The sequence below is a fragment of the Tamandua tetradactyla genome, chromosome 6 (genome assembly GCF_023851605.1).
Source record: "Tamandua tetradactyla isolate mTamTet1 chromosome 6, mTamTet1.pri, whole genome shotgun sequence".
NCBI lineage: Eukaryota > Metazoa > Chordata > Mammalia > Pilosa > Myrmecophagidae > Tamandua > Tamandua tetradactyla.
The window spans coordinates 126444203-126465972 of NC_135332.1; the positions used below are offsets into that span (position 1 = coordinate 126444203).

Here is a 21770-nt window from a genome sequence, read left to right on the forward strand (position 1 = left end):
TGCATTTGTTATTTATATCAGAAGTTTTTAAATTTTTATTGATTTTTATAGTATTTCATTTTATGAATATACCGTACATTATTTGTTTATGGACATTTGTTTCCACTTGGGATATACCATAAACAAAGATGTTATGAGCATTTGAAGGCTTGTCTTTATGTGGATATGTGTGCTCATTCCATGGATAAATACCTTGGAGTGGTATCACTAGGATATATGGTAAGTACATTTTTACGAAATAACCAAACTTCCAAAAAGCTATTTCACTCTGCATTTCTGCTGGCAATACATGAGAATTCTAATTGTTCTGCATCTTAGACAATCCTTGGTACAGTCTGGTGCTGATAGCTACCTAATTAGGGTTTTTAATTGCATTTCCCTAATAACTGATGATTTGAATATGTTTTCATGTGGTTATTGGTTATTGTTCTAGTTTGCTGGCTATTGGAATGCAGTATACCTACAATGGCTTTTACAAAGGGGAATTTAATAAGTTGCTAGTTCATAGTTCTAAGGCCGAGAAAATGTCCCAATCAAAACAAGTCTATAGAAATGTCCAATCTAAAGCATCCAGGGTAAGTTACCTTGGTTCAAGAAGGCTGATGACGTTCAGGGTTTCTCTCTTGGCTGGGAGGGCACAGGGTGAACTCTCCTAGATTTCTCTTCCAGCTTCTTGTCTCATGAAGCATCCTGGGAGGTGTTTTCCTTCTTCATCTCCAAAAGTCACTGGCTGGTGGACTCTGCTTCATTGTTCTGCAATGTTCTGTTATCCTTCTCTGCTCTTTCAGAATCTCGAAAGGTCACTGGCTGGTGGACTTTGTGGTTCTCACAGCCTCATGGCTTTGCTTGGTTTTCTCATTGTTCTCAAAAGCTTTCTCTCCAAAAATGTCTCCTCATTTATAGGATCCCAGTAGACTAATCAATACCACATAGAATGGGTCAAGACACACCTCCATCTAATCAAATTTAATACCAACAATTGATTGAGTCACTGTGGAGATAACCTGATCAAGTTTCCAACCTATAGTACCAAATAGGGATTAGAAGAAACCTTTGCTTCCACAAGATTGATTAGATTAAAACATGGCTTTTCTAGGGCACATAAATCCTTTCAAACTAGCACAATTATCTACAAATCTTTGCTAAAGTTCTTTGCTAAATGTTTCATTGGATTGTTTGGTTTGTTATTGTTAAGTTGAAGGTTTCTTTAAGTATTCTGGATCAGTGGGTCTAGAATTTCAGTGTAAATAAGAATTCCCTGGGGTATTTGCTAAAGCAAATTATGAACCCATCTCCAGGGTTTCTGACTGAGTTGGTTCTGCAGGAAGACCTACAAATATTTCATTTCTAACAAGTTTGCAAGTGATGCTGATGATGCAGGCTCAAGGACCACACTTTGAGAACTACCATTGCAAATAAAATGTCTTTATCATATCTTTAAATGTTAAACCAGGCTTGCATTTTTTGGAATAAACAATTGGCATGGAATACTTTCCTTTTTACATACCGTGGGATTAAATGTGCTAACATTTTGTTAAATATTTCTGTGTCAATGATTTTGAGGGATATTGGTTTCTAATGTCTTCTTTTCTAGTGCCTTTGTCCGGTTTTGGTATAAGGGTAATTCTATTTTCATGATCTTTTCTTTTCTGGAGTAGTTTTCCTAGACTTTGATACATTCTTGCTAGTTGCTTTCCATTTGTCCATCTTTTCTCAGTATCCTCTCATCCTGTCTTCTTTTGTTTTTGCTTTCTTCTTTAGCATTTTCTTTTTTTCTCTGCCTTGGTTTATTAGATAAACTGGATTGTCTTATTTTTTAGTGATTGCTCTAGGGTTTAATATATATATTTTATGTAGCAATATCTATTGTCAAAGTATATACCCTTCCATTGCATTTTAAGTAATACCCTTTCAAAGTATGTACCCTTACCTTTCAAAGTAAATACCCTTACATTACATTGCAAGATTTTACAATGTAAAAATCTTACAAACATAGGTTTCATTTTTTCCATGCTATTTGTTGTCATACATTTTACTTTTTGAAATTTTTCTTAAACTCTCTAATACTCTGTTATCATTCTTGCTTTTAACACTCCAGTTTCTTTTAAAGACATTACAAGTGAATAAAAATATCTTTTGCACTTTCCACCAAATTTACTCTTTCCAGTGTTTGCCATTGCTTTCTATGGTCCCAAGTTTCAATTTGGCATCATTTGCTTACTTCCTAAACAAAAACTTTGTTTAACATTTTTCTAATGCAGGCTCATTCATACCATAACCATATTTAGATGATCAGATTCTGGACTTTGAGCAGATACAGTAATATAGTGAGACTACTGAGGGCTTAGCGAGGAAGTGATGTATTTTGAATGTGGATGGGTTGTGAATTGTGGTAGGAGGATGCTAAGATGACATTGAAAGTTCCCTATAATCATAAATTTATGCCCTTATTGAATACCTCAAGCCTGGGCTTTATCTAATGACCTAATAAATCTTTTCTATTGAATAAAATATGGAAAACATAACGTGATGACACTTCTGGGTAATATTACACAAACAATCCAACAAACTGTTATAGGCAACATCCTCTAATGGGTGCTAAAATGAGTGGGTGATATTTTAAATTAAAACAGAAAATTTACAAAGTCTCAGAATGATTCTCTTAAATTATATGGTAATTACAAAGGTAAAAATAGTAAGTTCACTTTGGATGATTCTGACATCACCACTACACACAAAGGGTTAAGGTAAACATCACCAATAATTCATGTATAATACATGTATAAGCATATGGACCCTTTGATTACAATGCACTGGGAAGGGCATGTCATCTCTGCAGTATCCTTCCCCAGAATGTATGATTCCAGTCTAATTTTTAGAACACTTTAAACAAATCAAAATTGAATAGCACTCTAAAAAATTGAGAGATTTAACTTAGGGAACTGATTGTGGGACCTGGCTAGTCTGAATTCTGTAGGGAATAGGATAGGTCAAATTCCACAGGGTGGAGAAATTACAGTAAGAGTAAAGTTGAAGTCTCAAGTTCAAAATTTGTAATGGAGGCCATAAGGCTGGAAATGCAGAAAGAAACAGAGGGGTTAGTCTTGAAGTTGAATTTCTTCATATTTCTGGAGCCCTCAGTTCTGTGATTTAAAGGCCTCCAAATGAATGGATGAGCCCCCCCACACACACATTATCCAGTAATCTTATTCACTTAACGATAACTGATTGCAGATACTAATTCCATTTACAAAATGTTGCCACAGCAACATTTAGGCCAGTGTTTGACTGAACTGGACAGATAACCTAGCCAAGCTGACACATAAAATTAACCATCATATTATGAAAGTGGAAGAAAGACTAAGGAAGTGTCAAAGATTAGGGGAGACTAAGGACACATAAAAACCAAGAGCAATGTAGGATCCTAGATTAGACCACGGAACAGGAAAAAAAGGAAGACATTAGTGGAGGAAACCCACCGAAATCTGGGTAAATGTATACCTTAGTTAATAGCATTGTAGCAACGTTAATTTCTTAAGTTTTATAAATATTTTGTTATGTAAGATGTTAAACCAAGCAGAAGCTGGGTAAAAGATATATAGGAACTCAATGCACTATTTTTCCACACTTCCTATAAGCCCCAAATGATCTCAAACATTAAAAGCAACCATTAAATATAGCAAAAAAAAAAGGAAAAATAATAATATAATTAAATAGGATAGCATCAATTATGACCATTCCATAAAAATACAACTCTCTTCAAAACCTCCTTTAATTTTGCCAAATCTTTTCTTACAAAAAATAAAAATAAATAAAGAAAAGTTTTGGGGAAAAAAAAAGATGATCCTTTTGGAAATCAAATTTAAAATGAGGAGACCCATCAACATTGTTAACTGGCTGCTATAATAGCTTGCTACAATATAATCGACTAGAATATTGCAGATCTTTAATAAGGAAGGTGGCAAAGAAAGTCAAGGGCCTTCAGATATAGGCCAGATAGATACACTGTAAAATCATTTTTTTTCAATTAAATTACTTTTGCATGGGTATGCAGAACAGATTCTAGCAATCCTTTCATAAGGATGTTTGGCAGATGGACTCATAGTGCATGTGTGTTAGTGCAGGAGAGATTCTGTTAATAGACCAATAGTTCCAACTGCCGACACGTTCCGGAGACATAATGGTCCATCGTATCAGTGATCAGTGACCTTAAAGGCTATAAATACACTGTAACTGTCTTTTGTGTCAAGAATCTGCAAGCTAAAGGTGCCCAAGAACCATAACTTACCATGGCACAGTCCTTAAATATGAGTCTATGTGATGGACTGTGACTGCTGAGAATGAGGCGTCATCGTCTGCTACATCAGTAATCACATTGTTAATATTCATTGGAGTTGCACAGCAAAATCCTCCATACTTGCCAGTAAAGGAAAAATACACCCTTTGTCCTTCCTATATCCAGTTTCATTTCAACAAATGTCAACCACCAGGTGTTGAAATGCTGCTATGGAAGTTTATCACTAATGTTTGCATTGAAGGATAAAATGAGCTTTAGGAAATTTTTTTCTTTTTTTTTTTAAACCTTTTTTATTGTATAGTATACCATATATACAAATCAAAGAAATAAAAAAGCAATAGTTTTCAAAGTACTCTTCAACAAGTGGTTATAGGACAGATCCCAGAGTTTGTCGTGGGCTACCACACGATCCTCTCATATTTTTCCTTCTAGCTGCTCCAGAATATAGGACGCTAGAGGACTTAAATCCATTTTAATCATCACAATCAACTTTTTTTTCCTTCTTTTTTTGTGAACAATAACATATATACAAAAAAGCAATAAAGTTCAAAGCAACACAATTTGTTGTAGACCATATTTCAGACTTTGATATGGGTTACAACTTCACGATTTTAGGTTTTTATTTCTAGCTGCTTTAAAATACTAGAGACTAAAAGAGATATCAGTTGAATGATTCAACATTCATATTCATTTGTTAAGTCCTATCTTCTATGTGTAATTCCACCATCACCTTTGATCTTTCCATCTCTCTCTTTGGGGTTGTTTGAGCTATGGCAATTCTCAATTTTTGATATTGGAAAGGTCTGTCACTAATATGGGGTAGGGAGATGGAACCATCTGATGTTCTGGAGAGGCTGGGCTAGATTTCAGGACTTATCTGTACCAGGGACCCATCTGGAGGTTGTAGGTTTCTGGAAAGTTACTCTAGTAACTTTGCGGAATCTTATATTTTGCCTTAGGCTTTCTTTAGGATTGGCTGGAATGGTCCTGGTTTAGGAAATTTTTCTAAAGTATGAAAAAAAGGAATTTTTTTTGAAATCTTTCTGGCTTATTTGAATTATTCCAACAATGTTCCATCATCCAAATATTGGCAATTTCCAGACTATTTCAGTTTCTTGTCTAATATATAAATGCTTCATCTTCTATTTGCATATTTAGTCATAAAAGGAAAAAAATGGTAAAATGAGAACAAACATCAACTTTTGCCTCAACTATTTGTTTACGTTCTTCTTTGATACCTAGAAAATGGGCTCCCTTCTCTTAATAACAAAAAATACTTTCCCAGGGGTAAGTTAGCAGTATTTCAGAAATCTACTCTGTTGGTTATCCTTATCCTCATGTTTATGTTTATCCAAAGGTAACAAGAAAGGGCTAACAAGATGTGAGTTTGGAACATAAAAGTAGTGCCCCTCCATTGTTTTGAACTTCAAATCTTCTGTTTAGATACACACCCTCATTTTGGTCAGTAGTCCTGAAAACAAGGGACAGATGTCTTCAGGAACACTGAGATTAGTTGCTGTTTTGGTTTGCTAAAGTTGCCAGAATGCTATATACCAGAAATGGAATGGCTTTTAAAAAGGGAATTTATTAAGTTACAAGTTTACGATTCTAAGGCCATAAAAATGTCCAAACTAAGGTATCCAGATAAGGTTACTGTGACTCAAGAAAGACTGATTTCTATTACATAGGAAGGCATATAGCTGGCATCTGCTACTCCTTGTTCCTGATTCCATTGCTTCCAGTTTCTCATGCCAGTGGTTTCTTCTCTAAGCAATGTGAGCCTTCACTTAGCTCCTCTGGGATACAGCTCTGGGTTCTGGCTTGCTTAGCATCTCATGGGGAGGCACATGGCACATCTGCTGGGCTGTGCATCTCCAAATGTCCATGTATGGGTGTCTGCTTTCTTTTGGCACTCCAAGCATCTCCAAATGACTGCGTCTCTGTTGGCACTGAAGCAACTGTTCTCCAAACATCTCTTTTGGCTCTGAATTTTCTTCAAAATGTTAACTCTTTTAAAGGACTCCAGTAAATGAATCAAGACCCACCTTGAATGGGCAGAGTCAAATTTCTTTCTAATCAAAAAGACCATACCCACAATTGGGTGTGTTACATATCCATGGAAAAATCCAATCAAAGTTTCTACTCTACAATATCAAATCAGAATTAAAGGACATGGCTTTTCTGGGGTACACAACACTTTCAAATCAGCACAGTTGGTAAAGTAAACCTAAGAATGAAGCAAAAAATTGTGAATGGGAAGCACCTATTAAAACATATGTAAAATATATAGATAAAATGATTGAATGGAAAATAACTTAGAAACTGGGCAAATAACAAACTGGTCAGGTTGTATGAAAAGAATTGCAAAGTAAAAATGTGAGAAACAATGATTCATTTTTAATGCAGTGTTGCATTAAATAATTAATTTTTATAGAAAGAAAAATGGCTTTTATAAGCTTACCCGTCTAAATGATTAAATGTAACAACATCATGTTACAAGCCTGCTTTTAGTGATATGTTGAAAGCCATTTTGTCTACTATACCCTAATAAATAATTTAATGATACTTACATAAAAATATGTGTTATGCATGCTAACTTAAATGTTAAAACGGCATTTGTGGAGTCAGTAGTGCATAAAATTCTCTTTTTATCCTAAATAATAGTTAGGAAAACACCAAATATTTGTCAAGTTGACAAATATAAATGTCCTTTAAATCACTGGAAAATACAGAAGAAAAAATACACCATACAATAGAGTTTCTTTAAATCTATAAATTACTTAAGGTTACTCTGGTGTAATAGAAAGAATGCTAGTTCAAAATCAAAAGATCTGGGTTTGAATGCCAATTCATACTATTATTGAATATAAGTTGTAGAGAAAATCGATGTATTCCTTTTAACTTCTGCTTTCTTTTCTGGGTTGAAGACATGGCATTTTTGAACACCGATCTACTATACAGAGCTTCACTAATCTATAGCATTATTATTATTATTATTACTGGATTATTTTTACTTACACAAAGTATAAGTCAGATTTTGGGATGTACATTTGTATTTTGGCAACTGCATAGAAATGTAACCACCACCACAGATACAGCATAGAACTGTCCCATGGACCCAAATATTCCCTCAACCTTCCCCTTTGTTGTAAATCCCTGCCTCTATTCACAGCCCCTGGTTCACCATTTATTTGTTTCCATACCTATACTTTTGCCTATTCCAGAATATCATATAAATAGAATGAAATAATATGTGGTGTTCTGAGGCTTGACTACTAAGTAAAATGCCTTTGGGATCCACCCATGTTTTCACATGAAAGCTTTTTCCTTTTTATTGCTCAGCAGTGTTCCAAATATTTCATGGTATGTATTTACAAGGTTTGTTTATCTATTCATCAGTTGAAGGTAATCCAGGTTTTTTCAGTTTTTGATGGTTATAAGTAAAGATGCACTAAATATTCACATTTATGTGTATTTAACCAAAAGAAATGGGATAGAGTATCATATGTGTGTTGGAAACTGCTTAACTGTTTTCCAAATTGACTGTGCCATTTTGCAGTCCCACCAGCAATGCATGAAAGTCCTAGTGGTTTTGTATTCTCTGCAGCTCCTAGTATTGTCAGCTTTTGGAGGTGGAGGGTTAGGGCATTCTGATAGGTGTGTGTTAGTATCTAATTATTATTTAAATTTGCATTTCCCTAAAGCCTAGTGGAGTTGAGCACTTTTTTTCATGCTCATTTGCCCTTTGGATATCTTCTTTGCTGAAGGGTTTATGCAGATCCTTTGCCCATATAATCAATAGGTTAGATATTTTCTCATTTTTGAGTACTTTGTGAAGAATATGACTTGACAATGTTCTAACTCTGTCAACAGAGGCTTTTGCTTTGTTTTGCTTTGTTTTTGCCTAGCCAGGGTTTTTAACTTGAATTAAGTCCTCTTTAATGATGCTTTTCTTTTATTCTGAGGACTTCACTATTGTATCTGAAAATTACTTGTTCACAAAGATTTTCTATGATGCTTACTTCTAGAATTTTTATAGTTTCAAAATTTAAGTATGATACGTTTTGAGGTAATTCATGTATAAGTTGTGAGGTCTGGGTTGAGGTTGGGAATTTAGCATGGTAAATAGCTTTACTAATCATTTTAATTTGCTTAAACTTCCACTTTTACTCAGGAAATTGCAAAGAAGAAACTGAAAGCAACTGAAGTGGGCTGATAAAACAGTATCATTTTGTGGTGCTAAGTAAGACCCCTACCTTTATGGGAAAGGAAGAACTGTAGTAAGCAATGCCTACTAATACCAGCAAGTCTGTTTATCATCACCAGATAGACCCATTGCTGCCCAGACATCCTGCCAGGGCAGCTTTAGCAGATTTATGATCCATGACCCAAGGACATTCTGCCCCAGACAATTCACATAGTTCACATCTTCCTTGACCCCCTCCCTATTCCACCATACCCGTGCTTTGTTCTAAGCAACTGTATAAGCTGTTTCCTCACCACTTCGATTTTAGTAGTAACTTTCTTTTAGTTCTGCTCCCACTCATGCCACTTAGCTCAATAAACTTACCCTGCATCTTGGATTTCAGAGTTTGCTTTTAGTCTTCACAAAGTTTATGCCTTGCATTTGAACATCTCATTGTTCCAGTACCCTTTATTGAAAAGGTTATCCTTTTACAACTGGACCATTGGGTTGTTTTATTTTTTAAAATATTTTTATTGAGAAATCTTTACATACATGCAGTCCACATATTTGTATATAATCATTGGTTCACAATATCATCACAAGGTTGTGTATTCAACATAATGATCATTTTCAGAACATTTGCATCACTCCAGAAAAAGAAAGAAAAAAAAAAACTCATACATCCCATACCCCTTACTCTTCCCTCTCTTTGACCCACAGCATTTCAATCTACTCAATTTTTTACCCTTTATCCCCTCATTATTTATTTATTGTCCTTTTTTTACTTATTTGTCCATACCCTGGTTAAAAGAAGCATCACACACAAGATTTTCACAATCACGTAGTCACATTGTAAAAGCTACATAGTTATATAACCATCGTCAAGAATCAAGGCTACTGGAACACAGTTCAACTGTTTCAGATACTTCCCTCCAGCCACTCCAATACTTTTTGGTTTATAAACTAAAAAGGGATATCTATATAATGCATAAGAATAACCTCAAGGATAACCTCTCAATTCTGTTTGAAAACTCTAAGCCACAAAAACTCTATTTTGTCTCATTTCTCCCTTTCCCCTTTGGTCTAGAAGGCCTTCTAAATCCCATAATATTGGATTCCATCTCATCTCGGGAGTCCTCTTCCATGTTGCCAAGGAGAGTCACACCCCTGGGATTTATGTCCCACATAGAGGAGAGAGCAGTGAGTTCACCTACTGAGTTGACTTAGAGAGAAAGAGGTCACGTCTGACTGACAAAAGAGGTTCTCTGGGGTGACTCATGCACAATTATAAGTAGGTTTTACTTCTTTGCAAGAATATGTTTCATAGGGGCAATCTCTAAGTTCAAGGGCTCAGCCTATTGAATTGGTTGTCTGCACTGTAAAAGCTTACAATCTAGGACCTTTGCAATAGACCTCAACCTGATAACCCATGCTGTAGATTTCAATTCCCTGAGTTTGTATATTATAATTAGTCCATTTGAGTGAGGAATGATATTTGTTTTTTGTTTCTGCCATTCATTCAACACATTGCCCTTAAGGGCATGACTTACATGCCCTTACAACTTCATTCCTTCTTGCAACTTACATGACTTACAACTTCATTCCTTCTTGCAACCACTAAGTAGACAATTTTATGTAAGCACACAGTTCACCTTCTGTTCCTCAGTCATTGTACCCTTAGGCCACCTCATCTATTGCAAATCACAAACACTGCTGCCAAAACACCAGTGTGCAAATGTCCATTCATTTGTTCCTCCAGGTATATATCTAGCAAAGGGGTTGAAGGATCATAAGGCAACCCCATCCTTAGTCTCCTGTGGAACCACCACACTGCCCTCCACAGGGGCTACACCTTTCAGCTTTCCTAGCGACTGTAAATAGGTACATCTCTTGCTCCACATTTTCTCAAGTGCCTGTTTCTCTCTTTTCATTTTTAAACAATTTTATTCACATATCATGCAATCTAACCTAAGTGAATAGACATGCCTTAGACTCCTTAATCTATATGAAGATATTTCCTTTACTTCCACAAAGAATCTATGCTCCTCCCCTATGTCCTCTGCTTGTTGACATTCAATGAAAGCATATTACTGTTACTGTGACTATAGACCCTAGCTTGCACTGATTATATTTTTTCCTGTATACCACCTGTTTTCAAGACCTTGCAATGTTGGCATTCATTTGTTCTTCATGAAAAAACATTTTTGTATTTGTACATTTAATCACCATCATTGCCCACTCTAGGCATTCTTACATTATACCATCTCTGCCTTTATCTTCTATCTTTCCTTCTGGTTTCATACATGCCTCCAGTCCTTCTCCCTCAACCATACACACATTCAGCTTCATCAAGTATACTTAATTATTGTATTATCATCAGGTTGTGCTATTCATTTCTGAATTTTTACAATCAGTCCTGTTGCACAATCTATATTCCTTCAGCACCAAATGCCCAATGCTGACCCTCTTTTTATTACCCAATAAACTGTGTTTTAACTTTAACAACTTATTAATATTAGTGCATATTAGTGAAACCATACAGTATTTGTCCTTTTGTTGCTACCAATTTCACTCAGCATAATGTCTTCAAGGTTCATCCACATTGCTACATGCTTCATGACTTTATTCTATCTTACAGCTGCATAGCATTTCATTGTATGTATACAATAGCCTGTTTAGCCACTTGGCAGTTGATAAACATTTGGACTGTTTTCATCTCTTGGCAATCATAAATCACATTGCTGTCAACATCGATGTGTCAATATCAGTTTGTGTCCTTTTCTTCCAATATTCTGAATATATACCTAGTAATGGGATGATTGCTGGGTCATATGGCAATTCTACACTTAGTTTCCTGTGGAACTGCCAAACTGCCTTCCAGAGCAGTTGCATCATTTTACATTCCCACCAATAGGGGATAAGTGTGTATCTTTCTCCACTCCAGCACTTGTAATTTCCTGTTTTTTGTTTTTGTTTTTGTTTATAATGGTCATTCTAGTGGGTGTGAGATGGTATCTCATTGTGGTTTTGATTTGCATTTCTCTAATAGGCAGTGAAGTTGAGCATCTTTCATGTGCCTTTTAGCCATTTTGAAAAGTGTCTATTGATGTCTTTTGCCTATTTTTTACTTGGGTTGTTTGTCTTTTTGTTATTGAGTTGAAGAATTTCCTTATATATTCTAGATCCTAAACCTTTAACTCATATGTGGTTTCCAAATATTATCTCACATTGTGTAGTCTGCCATTTTACTTTCCTGACAAAGTTCTTTGATGTACAAAAGTGTTTAATTTTGAGGAAATCCCATTTATTTATTTAATGCTTGTGCTTTATGTCAGGTAGTGTGAGACCTCCCGCTTCATTTTTCTTTCTCAAGATATTATTAGCTATTCAGGGCACCTTGCTTACCAAATAAATCTGGTGATTGATTTTTTCTATTTCTACAAAGTAAGTTGTTGGGATTTTAATTGGTATTACATTGAATCTTTAAGTCAATTGGGGTGAATTGACATCTTAACTCTATTTAAGCTTCTAATCCATGAACATTGTATGCCCTTCAATTTATTTAGGTCTTCCATGATTTCTTTTAGCAATTTCTTATAATTTTCTGGTATAGGTCTTTTGTATCATTGCTTAAATTTATTCCTAAATAGTTTATTCTTTTGGTTGCTATTATAAATGGATTTTTTTCTTGATTTCCTCCTCAGATAACTCATCACAATTTTCTCAATTGTTTTCATATTCTCAATTTCATTTATTTCTGCTCTAATCTGTGTTTTTTCTTTCCTTTTTTTTTCTTTGCAGTTAGTTTGTGGTTCTATCTCTAGTTATTCCAAGTGAACCTTTAATTCCTCAATTTTTATACTTTCTTCTTTTTTAATGTAGGCATTCAGAGCAATAAATTTCCCTCTCAGCACGGCCTTAGCTGCATCTCATAAATTTTGATGTGTTGTGGTTTCATTTTCATTTGCTGATTTCTCTTGTAATTCCTCCTTGACTTACTGATTGTTTAAGAGTGTGTTGTTTAGCCTCCATATATTTGTGAATTTTCTGGCCCTCTGCCTCATTGATTTCCAACTTCATTCCATTGTGATACAAGGAAGTGCTTTGTAAAATTTCAATCTTTTTAAGTTTTTTGGGACTTGCTTTGTGACCCAGCATATGGTCTATCCTTGAGAACGATCCATGAGCACTTGAGAAAGTGTGCATCCTGCTGTTGAGGGTTGTAATGTTTTGTAAATGTTTGTTAAGTCTAGTTCACTTATCATATTATTCAAAATCTCTGTTTCCTTATTGATCCTCTATCTAGATGCTCTATCCATTGATAAGAGTGGGGAATTAATGTCTCCAATCATTATGGTAGAGGTGTTTACTTCTCCTTTCAGTATTGTCAGTGTTTGCCTCATGTATTTTGGAGCACTCTGGCTTGGTACCTAAATATTTATGATTGTTATGTCTTCTTGTTGACTTGTTCTTTTGTTAATACATAGTGTCCTCAATTAGTCTTTCTCCTTTTCCCTTCTCTTCTCTCTCTGGGACACCCACCACAAGTATATTCATGTGCTTCATGTTGTCGTTCCATTCCCTAGGACCCTGCTCATATTTTTCAACTCTTTTCCCTATATTTTCTTATGTTTTTCATATTTCAGATGTCCTGTCCTCTAGTTCACAAATCCTTTTTCTGCCCCTTAAAATCTATTGTTGTAGTTCTCCATTGTTCTTTTATTTCATCTCTTCTATTGTTCCTTTCATTCCCATAAGTTCTGCAGTTCATTTTTTCAAACTTTCAAGTTTTCTTTATGTTTGCCCAATGTCTTCTTTATATTCTCCCTTAATTCATTGATTTTATTTTTGATGGATTTTGCATGTCTGTCTAACATCCTGAATTAGTTGTTTCAACTCTTGTATCTCATTTGAAGTGTTGGTTTGTTCCTTTGACTGGGCCATATCTTCAATTTTCCTACTAAAAGTTATTTTTTGCAGTTGTCTAGTCATTTGATTTCCTTAATTAGTTTGATCTGGAAGTTGTTTTCACTCTTTTACTAGGGTTTTCTTGCTGGGTGGCTTTGTTCTCTATCTGTTCTTTCATATTCCGTTCAGCTTATTCTAGACCTCTGGCATAGATTCTGTTTAACTGATCAGAATTTTTCAGTTCTTGTTTTTTCTGTTTCTTGCCCTGTGTATATGAAGCATTTTTTTGAGGAGGATATCATCAGATATGACTAACCTCATTCAAAATTTCCCGGATCCAACAGGCCCATATATCAGGAGGAAAGGATAGCCAGCATCAGTTTTCCTTGAGGGTGAAACCCAGTAGGTTGTCAGACTTTCCTAGTAAGTCTCCAGATTCTGGTCTTTTTCTATCCTGCTTAGAGTGTGGTGTTTGTCAGCCCACATTTACCCACTAGCATATAGTCATGTGGTGCCTTTAATTTCAGCAGTCTCCCCCTGCCAATGTTGCAGATGAGACAGAGGCTGAGGTAGTAGGTAGGGTTTTATTGTTTCAGTTTGCCAGCCCCTGGGGCCTGAATTCCTTTAAGGAGGGCTTCCACTTGAAGTGGGCCCTGCCCCTCCCTTTTCTTTTAGAAGATAAGCCCTTTAGGGAACTAACCCTTTTCACCTGACTAGTTACTTTATTTCTCAGACATGCCTTACTTTATCTTTCAGACATGTCTTACTTCTGCCCTTCTCTGGGGCAGTGGGTGAGACTGAGAGTGCTTGCACTTTGATATAATGAGCCATTAAGAAGTAAAATAAAAAAGGAAAAAGCCTTTTTTGGAGTCAGATCCCTACTCCCTGGTGTTGCCAATCAAGAGTTTAAGTTGTTATGTGAGTCTATGTGTCCCCAGGCTCTATGTGCCCTCTTTTCTTGGAGTCCATCCCTTTTCCAGGATTTTCTGTTGTCCTACTCAAAAAGCCACTGTTTGCTTGTTTGTTTTCCATCATCCCTGCCCTCTCTCTATGGGGGCAAAACCTCTTGATTCCTTTAGTGCTTATTCCAGGTTTATCTGTGCTCAGGGCCTGCTTTCAATAGTCAGAATTTGTTAATTAATTCACAATTGGAGCTTGGTTGAGCTAAGCCCTTGCTACTAATAAAGTCTGTTTCTTTTTCCCTCAGGGAACCAGCCTGACCCACGGGGGAGAGGTGCCAGCCTCCAAAGCTATTTACTTTAACAAATATATTTACATCTCCTTGCTTATCTTCAGTGTTCTCAAAATGTCAATTAGGGTGATAGTATTGCCCAGACCTTCTGTAGCCTTATTGATTTTCTGTCTGCTTATGCTGAGACAAGTATGCTGAAGTCTCCAACTATTGTTGTGGATTTGCCAACTTCTGCTTCTGTTCTATTAAATTTTACTTCATGTATTTTGAAGCTATTTTTAGGTGAATAGATACTTAATTTTGTTATATCTTTGCTGAGAACTGAATGCATCATTATGAATGTCCTCCTTTATTCCTGATAATATTGCTGTTCTGCATTCCACTTAATCTGATATTAATATAATCACTCCAGGTTGTTTTTATTAATGTTTGCACAGTTTATATTTTCCCATCATTTTACTTTTGTCCTATCTTGTCTTTAACATAATTTGCCTTAATTTCTTCTCAGTAAAACCTCAAAAAACATTATTGTTGACTTCATATGTTTTTGTGAAAGTCAAAGAAGATAATCTATGTAAAGTCCTTAGCTCATTGCCTCATATACAGATAGTATTTATTCAATATTGCAAACATTGCATGTGCTTCAATTTGCTAATGCTGCCAGAATGCAATATTCTAGAAATGGATTGACTTTTTCAAGGGGGATGTATTAGGTTACAAATGTACAGTTCTAAGACCAGAAAAATGCCCAAGCTAAGGCATCAACAAGAAGATAACTTCACTGAAGAAAGGCCGATGGCATCTGGGATTCCTCTGTCACATGGGAAGGTACATGGCAACTTATCCTCGTCCTTCTCTCCTGGCTTCTGGTTTTAATGGTTGTTTCCAAAATATTTCTGGGCATTTCTTTCTCTCTTTGTTTCTCCCAGGGCATTTTCTTTCTCTGTCTTCAAGCGTCTCTGAGCCTGAGCTCTCTGTGTCCTCTCATAAAAGACTTGAGTAAAGGGTTAAACCTACCTTGAATTAGGTGGGTCACATCTCCAAGGAAACAACCTAAACAAAAAGGTCCTACCCAGAATAGGTCTGCATCCACAAGATTGGGTTAGAAGAAAATGGGTGTTCTGGGGTACATAACAGTTCAAAACCAGCACAAATGTTATCACCTTTATATAATTGAAAGTTTAACCTATATTTCAACTGACATTAATTCCCTTAAAATTATTTATTCTGGATAATTTTGGAAGGCTTTTGTCCTTAAAGTCAGCTCTACCTTAAATCACTTAAATTTTCTGAATTATTTTCCTCTTTTCTCTTACCTTGTGTTTGTTCTTTATTTCTATATGTTACTATTTCAAATTCAGAAATAAATCTGCCTTACCTGTAGGTTTAGCTTGCTAGGGTGCTCAAAGCAGATACCATGAACTGAGTGGCTCAACAATGGAAATTTACTAGCTTAATGCTTTAGAGCTAAGAAAAATGTCCAAATCAAGGCATCATGAAGTTGATGTGTTCTTCCTAAAGATTCCTGCTAGTGATTCTTGACTCCTCTGCCATGTAAAAAGCACATGGCACTGTCTGCTGTCCTCTCCCTTTTTTTTCTGATTTTCATTCCATTCAGCTTCTCGCTGCTGTGGCTCTCTCTCCCTTTGTCTGCATTTCATTCTCTTATAAAGGATTCCAGTAAGAGGATTAAGACCCACCCTGGGCCATGCCTTAACTGAAGTAATTTATCAAAAGATCCTACCTACAATAGGTTTACACTGGCAAGTATGGATTACTTTAAGAACATGATTTCCTGGGTACATGTAATTCCAAACTACCTTCTGTTTAATTTCCCATTTATTCCCTACCCTAGCCTAATATTATCATAAGAAATCTAAATCTAAGTGGCTTACATATAGTAAAACTTTATTAAAGGCTTGTACGTGGTGGAGGAGATGTTTCATATCTATGCTGCATAGTGTAGTTTTAGTTGCAAGTATTTGCAACAACAAATATTTATGTTGTTGGAAATCCTTCTGAAATATTACCTTCAGAGATTTCTCAATGACTAACCAATTCTGAAGTTCCATATTCATCTTCCAACATCTTGAAGTCTCTCTCACTCTTTCTCTCTACTCTTTTACTCCTAGATTCTATATGATCTGTAAATTCTCAATCTATTTTGTGGAGTTAATCTCTAACACTACCCATAAATTAGGTAAGGACCCCCATTTCTCATGCAGAATTAATCTTGTTATTCTCATATTAAAATATCTACTCTCTTAGTAGCACAAGCTATTAAGATATTATAGGAAGAGGCTGTGACTTTATTATTTATTTTTAATATTTCAATATGAATCACTGTTAATAGTACATACTGATTTTGGAATTTAGTTTTAAATAGAGGTAGTAACAGAGGCAAATCCCTAAATAAAAGTTTTCATTGCTTCTGTAGAGTTATACATATTTAAAACACTCATCAATTTGAGGACGTTTTCTCCCTCCTATTTGCTTTTAAACTAATTAACAATTAGTGCTTGTGGATCTGGAAAAAAATGAAGTTTGGGATATGTGTTACCCGTGTGAGTGGGATTGAAAATTATTTTTAGTCTCCTCCATAAGTGTAAATGCTAATATATTTTTTTAAAAGGTAGTAGTGGAGATTTCCAATATTCAACATTTAGTCTCTTCTTTTAGGTTAATTATTCTCATCTCTGAGACCATTACAAACAAATAGGAGTGAACATGCCATCCCAGACTGTCTTCTGTTTATCAGAGTTTGTGTCTCCTCTGAACTGCAGGTGTAGAAATGAATAATTGAATTTCCAAGAGGAGGAGGTTGTGCCAAAAGATGCGATTTCCAAGTAATTGCCAGGTTATTCAGTGTGGAAGAAGTTACAGTAATCATGCATTTATTCCATTCCAAAGTAATACTATATTCTTAAACTAAATAGCTTTTCTTATTTAGTTCTCTTGAATCAAAGGAATTTCAATTGTATTTTGGCATGAATGGAGCATAATACAGCAGTAGTTTTTCATTAAATTCGACTTTAAAAGTAGCTTGTGGAGCCAAGCAACAAGGAATAAAGAAAGAATTAACCAGAAGCTCTTCTGTCACTATTTTTTTTTTGAGCCAAGTGTTCACTGCAATTCACTCTGGAGAAAACCAATAATATATTTAATTCCTTCCAATAAAAGATGAAGTGTTAGCATTGAACCACTTGGTATTTAAGTAATTTTCAAAGGCATACTGCAGAAAAAGAAAAAGAAAAATCTAAGACAATATGGGTTGTAGAAGTAATATTGTTTTCAAACAAGATAAATAATTCAAAATGCATCCATAGCTCCTCCAAAATGTCTAAGTGAAATGCAAGTATATTAGTGTACACATAATGTTGATGTCTTACAATGTAGTGTTGATACTGTGTCCTTGACAAACCATTCAATCATCTCTTTCCCAGTAATATTCAGTTAAAACATTCTGGCATGCCTTCCCCTGTCCCGCCCCCCCCCCCCCCCATCATGTTTTTGATTCTGGAACACCCAACTTTTGCTATTTTTTTTCTTGAAATATGCTCATTTCCTAACAAGTTTTCCTGCTTCTAATCATGCCTTTCCTGAGTTTATTCTCAAAAGAATGCTCAGAATGATCTTTGAAAATGAAATCAGATCATTCCACCCTGCAGCTTAAAGTGTCAAAGGCAGAATTCAGTTCTACTCTTGACCCCTACCAAACTTCAAGTCAAAATTCCCCAAACTGACTTTTGTTTACTTCTCTGATTACTAGCTTAAAGCTTCTCCACCTGGTTTGCTTCATTAACTACTCTTTCTTTTGTTCTTCACACATTCCCTCACATGCCACACGCTTTCCCTCTTTTTGGAACCTGCTTGTCTTATGCTCCAGCATATTTCTTTCCAAACAAATATGTCCCAGCACATAAATCACTCATAAAAGCTCTCCTGTCTCTCAGTCACATCATATCATGTCAGTGTTTTATTTTTTTAACAGTACTTATAATGGTGCATAGTGACATTATTATTATTTATTATCTTCCTCATTTCCCTATAAGTTCTAAAGAAGGGGCCAAGAGGAGAAAATATTGTGAAGCTCTGGGCAGCCCCTGTTTGTGTAATACTTATGGAAGCTGACTGACCAATAAAAGAAATGAATTTGCTCTTAATGAAATTACGCACTCAATTAAATGCCTCCTTCAACCTGTATGAAAAGAATCACATAAAAATGTATGGTTGAGAAAAAAGGAGTAAATGAGCTGGTAAACGTATAGCCAAACAAAAGGACTTGGAAATAATGTAGTTGGAAAGAATGTGGGCACAATTGATATCTATGCTGAGGAAATTCTTACTCCCCATTAGGTGTTCAAATCCTAGAGACTGGAATATAGGCTTATTCTTTTGTGTAAGATATTGTAATAGCTGTTGTAAGTCAAATGAAAATGCATTAGAAAAATATGTCATGAGGTGATATTGACAGGTGTCAGAATGAGGAGGAAGACATTAATGCAGTGAGACTGATCCATTTCTCTCCCAATTATGGGAGCGGGGGTGAAGTCTACGAAGAGGGAAAGCAGGGCTCTGTTTGAATAGCCCTGTAATACACTGATAACCGAATTCTTAGTTAAGTAGAATAATGCTATTTGCTAGAAGGTAAGTCTTTGTCTATAGATTGTTCTCAGCAGGAAGTTCCTGGTTTAAAATTTCTTATGGTACATGAGCATAAATATGAGCCATGGATTTTGAGAAGAGGTCATCCTGGAGAAAGTTTGTACTCTACATGACCACCAGGGCTAAAAATAGAGGTGTTTCAGAACTAAATGCTCCCCACTCTGTAAGGTCACTGAAAACCTCGCTTAGAGATATTCATCTGTTATTCTCTGTCACAAACAGGGTGTTTAATGAGTGAAGAAAGGACCTAGAGATCCACAAAGAATGTTCCAGACATCTCATCTGCAGCCTGAATTGTTTAATTGCTTATAATATTGGATTTTTAGCAAAGTTTGACACATAAGAGGTAACTAATAGATATTGAATAGCTCTTAAATGCTGGGGGTTTAAAATACATTATTCCAAAGTTATTTGAGGTAGAATTTATTGGTTCCCTTTTAAGATGAATTAAGTGAGGTTCAATTAACTCAATAACATCTTAGCAAGATAAAAAAGAGAATTAATCAGGCATGCTTTATTCCACTGTCTATGCTCAAAAGGCAGTTTAACATGGATGATTCATTCTATGGGTAAAATAAATAAAGGTGAAGTCATTTTATTCTTAGAATCAAAATTCAGATCTATTGCAGTTTTATCAAGCTAGAAAGTTTAATATGGCTGTATTTTTATGGTCTGAGTGGCTAGAACCTGGCAAAAGAAAACCAGTCCACTTAATCCACTTCAACACCTTTTACTATCAAAACAAATATAGATAGGTGAAGTGATTTTTTTAAATGGTGGTAAAATTTATGAAGGCAGCCATAATGAAAGCTTCAAATATCATTAGTTTTGACCTAAAAACACTAATGTTTTAGTATTAGAATGCAGAATGGCTGTATTCTTGTTTAGGTTTATAACCTGGAAAAAGAGGAGGAGGATCCAAGTGTGGAAAAACACTTGAATTTTGACTAAATTTTTTTTTAAATTGTACATTTGGAATATTAACTTATTTCTCGAAGTTTACAAATCTGAAGATTTTATAGCATTTAAGATAAATATCATATAGTCCTTGACTGATGTATTTTAAAAAAGAATGGAAAACACCTGGGTAAACTCTGAGTTAATAGGGCAACTTGTTAAATAAGAATTTTTCTTTCTTCTTGGTTAGTATTATGAATTTAAATTTTGATCAACATGCACTGTTCTATATAGATGAAAAGATCCAAACTATTTAAATGGAAACTAAGTAGAAGCAAATAGCAGGAGATACTACTAAAAAGAAGGTTGAAAACAATTGTAATGTTTTATTTCTTACAGAAACCAATAATAATAATAATAATAATAATAATATGATTTATGTTTAGAGGGGAAGTCTTAGCCAGAAATTATTTGTGGCTATGTTTTCCAGTGATTTGCTTCTGCTTAAATTATGCAGCTACATTCTTTAATTCCTTGTTTGCTATGCACAGAAAGATTTCCCTTGAGGATTCTTGCGTGTGTGTGTGTGTGTGTGTGTGTGTGTGTGTGTGCACGCACGCACGTATTCCTTTGTTGCTAATTCTGTAAAAATCTCTCATTTCTCGGGCTTCTAAGGTGGTGCTTATCTATACAGAACCATAAGTAAAATGAAAATGGCCTAGAGAAAGTACAAAATGGAGATGTCTTCACAAAAGCCACATTAATATCACATGAAATAAATAGTCTCTGACCTGGCTACTCCTTGGTGTTAGGTTTTGGGAGCAATTTATCAGCTCACAGAAATGTGTAACATTTTTCTAATATTTCAGAGCATAATATAGTTAAGGATTAAAGATGACTGGAACCTAAGTTGTCGTTTTTTTTAATTTTTTTTTTTTTTTAGTTTGATAAATTGCAATGTGGACAAAGCAAGGCTGGAAAGAAAATAGGTAATGTGAATCTAACTAATATATAACCTACTAACTGAGGGAACCAAATGATTATACTATTAGACCTGCAACCCATTAAAAAATAAATTAGTTATTTGGGAGGGGAAAAAAGTTGGGGGTTCTTATAATCATTTTCTTCTCTATATAAGGAATACTGAGTACACAGGGTTTCTCTGCTATTATAAGCTTTAAAGATAGACAATTATTCAGTACTTGAAACCAATGCACAAAGGTAAAAAATAATTCTGTCATTAAAACATTTATCCCTAATAGGATCTTGAAGGAAAATGTTACTAAAAAGTCATTAAATTTCACTTGTAAAAAAGGGTAATTTAGACACAGTATTTTATACAAAATCTCTCATTTAGTTCTTGGATTAATTTACATATAATTAATTTTAGCTCATTGTAGATATCATGCTTAGTCAATCATTACTTACATAAGCAAAATAAAATATAAAGCACAAGGGGAATAAATGTACATTTTCACTCCAAGAAAACCATCTGTACCCAAACAACTGTAGGCCAAAGTAACTTCTGAACAAAAATAGATACTTGGAGTTGTGCTTTCAACTTGCCTAGAGCACCATTCATTGATTAGAAGAGTCCTGTGTTCCATCCTTAGGTTTGTGCAGAA

The 21770-nt window shown here is 35.1% G+C and overlaps 1 long non-coding RNA gene across 4 annotated transcripts in view; it reads left to right on the plus strand.

Moving 5' to 3' along the window:
• LOC143686350 (uncharacterized) overlaps positions 1–21770 on the plus strand; it is a 158722-nt gene that overhangs the window by 75522 nt on the left and 61430 nt on the right. For all 4 annotated transcript variants that reach the window (XR_013177077.1, XR_013177078.1, XR_013177080.1 and 1 more), the window contains 2 exons: positions 19471–19594; positions 21089–21134. This is a non-coding gene — a long non-coding RNA (uncharacterized LOC143686350). The remainder of the gene's footprint in view (positions 1–19470; positions 19595–21088; positions 21135–21770) is intronic.